We start from the raw sequence: 11,484 nt of genomic DNA on the forward strand, positions 1-11,484 counted from the left end.
TCTGATATGATCGTCTCTAGGGCTCCATGTAATCGAACTATCTCCCGAATAAAAATCCTCGCATATGTCTCTGTTGTATACGTTATCTTCACTAGAATGAAATGTGCCGACTTTGTCAACGGATCAACTATTACCCAAACTGAATCGTTCCCCTTTTTCATCTTTGGCAATCCTACAATGAATTCAATATAAATATCTGCCTACTTCCACTCCGAAAAAGGTAAAGGCTTTAGGGTCCCTGCTGGTCTCCGATGTACCGCTTTTACTTGCTAGCAAGTAAAACATTTAGCCACATACTCTGCAATCTCCTGACGCATGCGGCTCCACCAAAATAGTCTCTTCAGGTCCTTGTACATTTTTATTGTACCTGGATACACTATGTACTTAGTATGGTGCGCCTCATCACGTAAGTCCCTCTTGAACTGTGGATCACTCGGCATCACTAATTGGCCCTTCTTCCGAAGTCATCCATCTACTCCAACGGTCTAATCAGCCTTTAGTTCATTGGTAATCTCCCTCTTTTGGGTTTGAATCTAAGAGTCTTCTAGCTGAGCTCTAACCACTCTATCACTCTAAAATGGCTGTACGGATAATGCTCCTAGAAATGCGCTGCTCCCACCGATCTCCGGTCTGAAATTGAACTGGCTAAGGGTATGAAGATCTTGATATAACGAGCACCTCAAAGCTGCAAGCCGATGTCGATGCTTCCTACTCAATGCGTCTATTACAACATTAACCTTCCGCGGATGATACTGAATCGCAAACTCATAGTCTTTGATAAACTCAACCCATCATCGCAATCTTTGATTTAGCTCTTTCTGAGAGAAAAGGTACTTCAAACTCTGATGATCCGTGAAAAGCTTGAACTACACTCCATACAAATAATGTCTCCATGTCTTCAGTGTAAAGACCACTACTGCAAGCTTCAAGTCATGCGTGGGATAATAATGCTCATTTTATCAGCTGTCGTGATATGTATGCTACTACACTCTGGGTCTGCATTAAAGCAACTCCTAGACCCGATAAAGACACATTTGTATAAACTATGAAGGTCCTGTCACTGCTCGGAATAATCAATACCGGCGCTATAGTCAACTTAGCCTTTAGAGTCTCAAAGGCCTCTTGGCACACTGTGTCGGCGTATAAGTGGCATCACAATCATTAAGAAGTCTTGAATAAACTTCTTGTAATGGCTTACTAAACCTAAAAAACTACGGATCTTTGAAGAAGTCTTCGGCAGCTCCTAATTAAGTACTACCTCCACCTTTGCTGGGTTTACTGCAATACCCTCCTTGCTGATGACATGACCCAAAAATCTAACTTTAGAAAGCAAAAGCTCACATTTTCTAAACTTGGCATATAACTGATGCTCTCGCAAGGTTCACAATGCTAAATGAAGATGTTGCTCGTGCTCTGCCTCTGATCTCAAATAGATAAGGATGTCGTCGATGAATACGAACACAAACTTGTACAAATAAGGACGGAAAACCCGGTTCATCAAATCCATGAATACCACGGGTGCATTATTCAACCCAAATGGCTTGACCTAAAAATTCAAAAGACCCATAGTGAGTCAGAAAGGCGGTCTTGGGAATATCTATCTCCCGGACCCGCAACTGATGATAACCGGAATGAAGATCTATCTTCGAAAAACACTGCACCCCCTGCAACTGGTCGAACAAGTCATCAATCCTTGGCAGTGTATACCTATTCCAGATGGTGACTTTGTTCAACTCCCGATAATCTATACATAGGCGCATGTTGCCATCCTTCTTCTTCACGAAAAGGACCGGCGCTCTCCCCACGAAGAATGACTCCGGCGAATAAATTCCCTGAGACAAAAGCTCATCTAACTGAGTCTGTAGCTCCCTCATCTCAGCAAGTATCATACGATAAGGTGCTCTGCATATGGGTGTTGTGTTTGGCTACAACTCAATGTAGAGCTCAACCTCTCTCACAGGAGGTAACCAAGGTATATCCTTAAAGACATCCTGATAATCTGAGACAACTCTAGTCTCACACAAATCAGTATCTTGATCTCTCAGCATCACCTCCTTGATGTACGCCAAAAATAATTCCGCAAACTGGTTGCCCTATAAGGTCGCTACGATCAACTCAGACCCATCGGATGCCCGCAAGCTGACTATTTTAGCAAAACAGTCGATACTAATATGGTAGGATGATAGCCAATCCATAATGAGAATGACGTCGAACTCCAACATTCGCAACACAATAAGATCCACGATAAACACAGACTCATCTAGACTGATGACACATCTCCAACAGATACTCACCAATAGGGATACCTCCTCTAAAGGAGAAGAGATAGATAACAGAATGTCTAAGGGAAAGTACAACTAACTGAAGCCTATCCATAAAGGTATGAGATATAAAGGAATGTGAAGCTCCTAAATCAAATAAGATTCGAGCTGGAAAAGAATTCACCAAGAAAGTACCTTCCATAATGGCTTCACTCGCACCATGGTCACGTTGTACGATCGCATATACTCTGCCAGTGACTAACGACTGTTGTACTATTGGCAAAGGAACGTATGGAACTATCTACCTCTCAAAAATTTCCTGGATGGCTCTAATCTGGCCTGCTGGCCCATCAATTCTTGGAATGGTAGGTGGTGCCTCTATCCTCAACTGCTGTTGTTGCTGGCCATAGCCATGGCCCTGAAACCAAGATTATATTACTGACTATGTCGTCATCCTGGCCACTGAACCTGGCCTCCTACTGGTGCACTATGATAATCCCTGGTCTTATGGCTGATCTTGTTACAGTTGTAACATGCACCCTAAATTCCGCGTTGTTGCATCGCTCTTAAGTCATGTTGTGCTCACTTCTTATATTGTCCTTGTAACTGGTGGTAAATCCTTGCCCCACTGCTGTGGTTTTCTAAATATTGCTAAAAGTTTCTCATCCCTACCCTTATCTCTGGACAATCCTGCTTTCATGATTAACTTCTTAGTATGTCTCCCTGCCCTAATCAGGTTAGTTCTAGCTGCTTATCGAAATAATAGATGAAATCCTTCCATGAAATTGATATTCACTACTCCGTCGTAACTGAAATCGGTGCTATCCTCTGGCATCATCCTTTAAGCTAAATATAACTAATCTTCACTTATGTACTGAGTCGACGTTAAGCATTTCTAAAAATAATTCCTCAATATTCCTTCCACTTATAGGCTGCAAATGAATCCAATGTGCCCTGAAACTCTGGTTCTATCATTTTTGATGTCTTTCTCATTCTTACAGAGCCAAGCTTCCTGATCTATGTCTCTATTAATAGCTGGTTATGGTGATGGTGTACTCATCGATATTGCCTCTTTAATAGGTACGACTAGTTTGACTAGTGGTAGAACTTCAGAAAGTGTAATCTGGCTCATTACTCGCTTCTCGAGAGTTACTAGTCTTATCTCTACAATCAACGTTACCAAATCGATCAAATACTATGGATCCTACTGCACCTTGGGCTATAATTGCCCAGCTCTCCGGGTACAAGTTTTACCATGATCACGTCCTCATCCCGATATTTATAATACCAAGAAAAGATCTTCACAAACATACATAACATAACATATAACAGTAGGAAAATTGTATCATATATCATTCACACAATTACATTTTAATCAAAGTAAGGTAGTCATAAAAAAATTTATAAATTTCAGAATATACGTATATAACGTCCTCACTTATTCTAGGAATCCTAGCGAACTCTATACATGAATCCTAGGAAACTCTAGCCAAGCTCCATGACTCAACACAGGAAAGATCCTAAGGATGCTGGAACTAGAGCTCTGATACCAACTGTGACGCTCCTGGTTTCACACAAAACTACAATCTAAGGTGAATTCAGAGATATCAAACCTGCCATACACCTACACTGTGCATAAGCACGTTTCACCAATCACAATAATATCCTCTAGTAGAATCAAACAAAAGTGCAGGTACGAAATAGGCAAAATATGGAAATGAACGTTATAGACATGGTATAGAAAAGATATCTCATAAATAAAAAGAATCATATCTCAACAGTAACCCATCTGATAACTGATATAATGAGAATGTCAACATGAATCAAATAAAATCGTACTAAGGCACACTACCTTTACAATATAAGAATGAAACTGTAATGTCTGAATAAAATAATAAAAATCTATTGTGGAGTCTCTAAAACTTCATGTGATGACGACTATGCAAGAACTTCATCATCCTGTAGCTCTCCATACCTCTGTACCGCCTGGAAGAAAAGAAAATAACAAAAAGAATAACAACAAGAGCGTCAAAGCGCTACAACAAGATTACCTTCATCCGCCCCCAGGGGAAGGGCTACTAGGTGGAGTGAAGGCTTTAGCTATTAAGCATAGTCAATCTAGATTATTTTTCCCTGTATATAAGTGGGATTAATATTTAGAAACCTACAACACGAGACGTAGTATGTAAAGAGAAATAATCCAAACAAGGAAACCCTCATGTATATACCATATGTCTAAAATTGTAGATAACTAAACATTAATACCAATCTAGAGATAAACAATCTAAATAAAATCGATAATTAGACATCCACAACACGAGACGTAGTACGTCAAGTGAAATAATCCAAATAAGGAAATCCATATGTATATACCATATGTCTCAAATTGTGAATCACTAATCATTGATCCCAACTAACAAGTAAAGAAAACAATAAATAAATATAAAGACTTCATTACATCATATTTATAATATCTTCCATAATCACTGGGGAGATAAAATAAATACCAACATATAATCTCGTATACTTTTAAGAGCAAAGTATCTCGCTCATATATCTCAAAGATGAGTTGAACTCATAACTGACATCCACCCAAAACTTAGGCTATAAATCAACAGTCTCAAATTCACAGACTACTCTGTACGTATCCTAAACTATGTAAATGGTTCATTAGTCTCATCGTAAACTCAGCAAGTAGCCTGAGTGCAGGACGTTCTACCATATAGGTATCCAAAAAGATGGCTTACAATCACCATAAATAGATGGCTTACCACCCTCATCGCACACTCGTACGGATGTACTGCTATACAAAGCATCCAAACATGACTCAATGGTCTGTACATATAGAATATCGACACATTACCTCATGTAGCATTGAACTGGGCTCATAAACGATATCCATCTTATGAAAAAAATTGTGTACATCTAGTATATCGACGTACTATCATATATAGTACTAAGCTGTGCTCGTTAACGATATCCAGCGAGTGTATGAACAATCACTACTCTATTATAATCGGCTCAAAAACTCAACATAATCCCACTTGGGATACCCATGTGTGTGCAAAGGCACTATACTTGTGTATATGTGAATGTACATGTAAAGAAGTGCGGCTCGAATCCCGCGAACTCGACTCAAAATAGTGCAATACAAAACTGGAAAAGTCTAAAAATTTGCCCATAAGTCGACTTATAGACCTGACAAGTCAACTTATGGTTAGTTGACTTATGGCGTGGCATAAGTCGACTTGCGGCTAGTCGACTTAGTCGACTTCTAGGTTGTCGTTTCGATGTTTTCTGTGATATTTCTCAAACAAAACTCATTTTATTCAACATAGAACTTAGGAAACAAGTTATAAACATTTACAACTAATTCACTGAGTTCAGATTATATGATTTAGCATTTAGATTAAAACTAATTAGAGTTAATAACATGATTATACAAGATTTTCAATAAAGACATGAAATATCACATGATTTCCATAACATGATCACTTATAAATTGAACAGAGACATAAAGTTCATTTAAGCATGTCTAAGTTATTTAGGTATCACAAACCTAGGGTTTAAGCATGATTAATTAGCATGAAAAAATAATTAAACATCAAACTAGGGTTATTGCATGAGTTAAGCATCTTTAAATGATTAAAAACGAAAAATAATTGAAACCTTAATAATCATGATCATTATTCTATCATAAGCAGCAAGAAAAGATTTCTGATCTAGCATTGATTTAAGATTTAATATCAAAAATCTGACTTTTAACAACCAAGGTTAATATTAAAGCATGAAAACACATATGCAACATTATATTAAACATCTAAACTAGTTATTTAACTATGTAAATGGGTTTGGACGAAGATAATCTTGCCTCAAGTTGCTATTGATCCTTCCAACATGTTGGAAGACCTCTTCCTTTGCTACAAACATAGATCTCGCCTTCCTCTCGGCGAATCCTTCACCATACTCTATCAAAAACTCAAAAGTTTGAACTAGGGTTTTAGAGGAGGGGTGGCTGATGTATTCTCATGAGAAAGTTCAGCAAAAATAGGGTTTAAAAGAGTATATATAAGTCTAAGATCGAAACAAAATGGATATAACCCGAAACCCAAAAGAAAATCGAAAGTCAGCATATAAGTCGACTTACGGATCTGACAAGTTGTCTTATAGTAAGTCGACTTATGGATTTGATAAGTTTACTTGTAGCAAGTCGACTTATAAGTCGACTTAGCAGAGGTTTTATAGTTTTTCTTCTATTTTTCGTGTATATTCCGTGCTTGCTTCTTTCCTCCACTCACATATATACACTGAATTGATATCAAATCAATTCCTAACATACTCAATCATCAAAATAAATTATTTATCACCATATAATATATTCATTATTATTTATCACATAATATTCAAATTCATGGGGTTTTACAGCTATGGCTGAAGAAATTCGTCTGAAAGGAGAGGTAGAGCGGGCAACTACAAAGGGCGAAAAGATTGATGAGGAGCGTCGGAAGGCCAACTCCGTCTTAGCTGACTTAAAACACGGCTTAACCAAAGCTAAGCAAGTTATCGTAGAGGCGCAGGTTCTCCTGGCTACTAAGGAGCAGGCTCATGAGCGAGTGTTGGTGGAGTTGGAAGAGCCCGAGAAGCAATAACAACTGATCATTGGAGATCTTGAAGAGAAAGAGCAAGCTCTAAAGGTGGTGGGGACCACGCTTGCTGACACCGTCTCGCTGTGTGGTCGAGAGGAAGCATACAAAGGCTATACAGGACATTGAAGCTCGATTGAGAAGTTTTTGATTTTATTTTGAATGAAATTTGTAAATAAAACTTCTCATTATGAATAAAATTAGTTTTTATCCAATTATCTCATTCAATATCTTGTGCATTTTTGTTTTGTTTGTTCCATTGACCAATAGTTAGGATTTTTAGCAAACCCTCAGCTATTAATGGATTTGTTTTGCCTTTATCAATTACCGTTTGAATTGGGCTAGCCATACTACTGCGCTCAGTGCGGTCAGTTGTGGAGAAGTTTCTTTTAAACTTAACACTAAAATTTTTTCTCTACTTTAAACATAACGCTAAAATTTCTTCTCTACCCTTAGCCATTCAAGGTGATAGGTTAGGTTAATTCAACAGTTGAGTCGAAATTAGGTTAGCCTGAAAATGAGTGGTCACTTATACAAATGACCAGGAGAGTGAGGTGGTGTCGTTAGCGAAATAACGATTAAGGATTTGAATAATGACTCATTGTTTGGTAGGTCGCTATTTGGAAATAAAAGCGTCGATAAGACACATCGCTTGGTAGGTCATTATCGACAAATAATATTATCTGCTTGAAGGACGATGTGAAATAATCAAGTCATTCAGTGACGTATGAGTATAACGACTATGATTAGAATAGTGGCACATCGTATGGTAGGCCACTATCATTAATCGTACTTAGAAGATAGAACATTCGGAATGGACTAGATAGTGAATCATCACACTTTAGATTACTATTCTGATCGAGTGACAAGTAGGGGCTCATGGCACGGTAGGCTCCTACTTATCAGACAACGTCATTTGTGAGAATGACGAAGTTGACTACCAGAGGTGATCGTTAACATAATTGTATTTTTGTAGACCTGTCATCCTATTGAAGAGTATTAGTAGGGGAAATCTAGAGGAGATGATTATTAGAGGTAATCATTAACGTGATAGTTTTGTGTGGGCCCATTATCCTATTGATTAAGATTGGTGGGAGAAATTTGGAGGTCCATAAGGAGTGTTTGTTACCTTAATTGGCCTCACGGGAGGTAAAGGAATCGTACGGGTAATACTTCTTCAATAATTTGCCGTTGATAGGTATCATGATCTTATCGCCATTCGGTTTGACGAAGCGATACACTCCATTCGAGTAGACCGTCTCTACTATGAATGGTCCTTCCCATTTGGGTTGGAATTTTCCTTTCTTTTTGAAGTTGAGTATCATAGGTCGTCAAACAGTAAGGACCAACTCTCCTTCCTTGAAGGATTTGTATTTGACTTTCTTGTCGAAAGCTCTGAATATTCGGGCTTGATAGAACTCAATATGCTGTTGAGCTTCAAGCCATTTGTTATCTAACGCCTTGAATTCTACGAGACGTCATTGATGACTTTCTTCAGTGGTCATCTCTATCATAAGTGTGATCCATACGGATGGAATCTAAATTTCCAGAGGTAGTACGACTTTACAACTGTATACCAATGAGTAAGACGTGGTGCCCGTTTGGGTGCGGACCGTAGTACAGTACGCCCATAAGCTTTCACCAAGCTTTTCATCCTAATCATGCTTACTAGTGGTTGTCAGCTTGGTTAAGATCTTAAAGATTGTTTTGTTGAAAGCCTCGACTAATCCGTTTGCTAATGGATTGTAAGCTGTGGACGAAAAATTCAGTATTCTGAACTTGTCACCGAACCGAGTGAATGCATGACTAATGAATTATGATCCGTTTACATGAATGATACGCCTAGGAACACTATATCTGTAAATGATATGATGCCTTATGAATTTGACCACATCGTTGGTTTTAACTTCTCTCAAGGGAATGGCTTTAGCCCAGTTAGAGAAGTAATCGGTGATCGTAAGGATGAAGCGATGACATTTTGCTGATGATAGAGATGTTGGTCCGACGTTGTCCATTCCCCATGTCTCAAACGACCAAGAAGTTTTTGTCGGATGCACGTCTTTGGGTAGTTGATGCATGTAATTGGCGTGAATCTGACATGCATAGCAACGCTTGGCATAAACTACCGCGTCGCTGATCATCCTGGGCTAGTAGTTTCCTATTCTTCGTAAGCGATCCCAGAGCTTAGGTTCAGGTTGGTGAGCTCTGCAGGTACCATCATAGGCTTCCTGTAGGGCTTCCTGTACTTCTTTTGTTGACAGACATCAAAATAGCATCTCGTCGTATGACCTACGATATAATGTCTTTGTTGTCGAGTCATAATAAAATCTTGGCATGTGTCTACAAACAGACTCTCGCTCTTTGACGTCTTTGGGAAGCATGCCGTAGTCGATGATTAGGAAATGCCAATCTCTTGGTTTGATTTGACCCATAGTCTGGTAAGCTACGTTCACTTCTAGAGTGTACTCCGATTGAAAGAGTTTCCGACTTGCGATGGTGATATGCTGACTTGTCCCTAGCGGTTGAGCCAGCTTAGCTGCTAACACCGCCAATGCATCCGCAAGCGTATTCTTGGAACGTAATACATGATATATGTGAAAGCTTTGAAATGACTCGACTAATTGATAGCCACTTTATGACATGGGATCAATTTTGTCATTCCTAACTGCATATTCCCCTGTCATCTATTTGATAATGAGTTGAGAGTCACTGTATACTTCGAGATGCTTTATCTCTGACAATTTAGCAAAGTCGAGTCCAATGAGTAACACATTGTACTCAATCACGTTATTGGAACACGGCTTTGTTAAAGAGAAGGCTTGAGGTAATACGTGGTTTTGTGGAGAAACCAAGACTACCCCCACTCCCGCGACGATCATCCCTTGTGGGCCCACACAGGACGCACCAATGAAGAATAACTGCAAAACTTCATCCTATGAAGTCATATTGACCTCGTGGGTTTCATCTGGCATGTCTTCGAATAAACCAATTTTCTCCTCTAATGGATTGACCATAAGATCGCAGATGGCTTGCCCTTTGATGGACTTATGTGGTATAAAGTGTATATCGTATAGGGACAGTAGGAGTGCTCATCTTTCCAGGCACCAATTCAATGACCCGGGCTATTTCATGAAGACCCAAATGGGGTTCACTCGAGAAATGACATGTCTTGTTTGGCTGACCAGGTAATATCACATTTTCTGAATTGCGAATACAAGGGCCAATTATTCCTTTTCGACCATGGGATATCAATGTTCAGTTCTATGTAAGGTTCTACTTAGGTAATAAACAGCTTGCTCGTGACCATCAACATCATCTTGCACTAAAAGAGCGCCAAGGGAGTGCTCCATTGCCTGCACATAGATCAGGAAAGGTTTCCCAAAAATTGGATCTTCCAAACAGGCGGGTTCGAGAGATAAACTTTAATCTCATCGAACGCTTGGTGGCACGCTTCGTCCCACACAAAAGAAACACCCTTCATTACCTTTGAGAAGGCTTAGCATTTACTCAAAAAATTTTGATGAATCTACGGATGTAGACCAAGCGTCCATGTAGTCTGATCAGTTCTTTAAGATTCCTGGGCAGTTGCAACTCCGAGATAGCTCGTACTTTATCGGTATCTATGTGAATCCCTTTCATTGTGATAACAAATTTGTGAAACTTGCCACTCGACATCCCCAAAAGTGATTTTGTAGGATTCATTTTTAGTTGATGAGATCGCATCAGGTCGAACATCGTTCTCAAGCCTTGAAGATGATCGTCTCTGCTGTGACTCTTCACAACCATGTCATCTATGTAACATTCCACCGTCTTACGGAGATGATCTTTGAATATCATGCTCATGGCGCGTTGGTAAGTTGCGCCTGCATTTTTGAGTCTTAAGGGCATTACTGTGCAGCAGTATATTCCCAACGGAGTCCTGAACGAGGTATGTTTCTCATCTTTAGGGTACTTTTTGATTTGATTATACCCTGAAAATCCATCCATGAAGGACATCCTTTCAAACCTGCATGTATTGTCTATAATAACATCCGTGATCCTTTCAAACCTGAGAATTCATCTTTCGAACATGTGGCATTGAGATCCCTGAAGTCAATGCAGATATGGATCTTTCCATTTTTTTCAGGACCAAAATGATGTTGGCCACCTAATCTGGGTGTTTCTCTTCTCATATGAAGCCTGAATCAATCAGCTTCTTCACTTTGGGTTCGATCGCCTCCATGATTTGTGGACAAAACTTCCTTTGCTATTGTTTGACAGGTTTGGTGTCTAATTTGATGTTGAGACGATGCATGGCTACTCGAGGATCAAGGCAAGGCATATCCATGTAATTCCAGGTGAAAACATTAATATATTCCTGGATGAGAGATATAACATCTTTTTTTCTCCGGGGGAGGTAAGTTGTCACTTATAAATATGGGCTTCAGGTTGGCCTCATTCCCCATATTTACTTGGAGCACTTTATCCTCAGTGGATGGTTCCCGTTGTTCAAGTCGACCACTCCATTGAGCCCTTACTTGACGATCCCATGCTTCATCGTAAAGCGGGATCTGGTCATCCTCTTTAATTTCGATAGGTTC

Source organism: Asparagus officinalis, chromosome 5, assembly GCF_001876935.1.
Source record: "Asparagus officinalis chromosome 5, Aspof.V1, whole genome shotgun sequence".
NCBI classification, from domain to species: Eukaryota; Viridiplantae; Streptophyta; class Magnoliopsida; order Asparagales; family Asparagaceae; genus Asparagus; species Asparagus officinalis.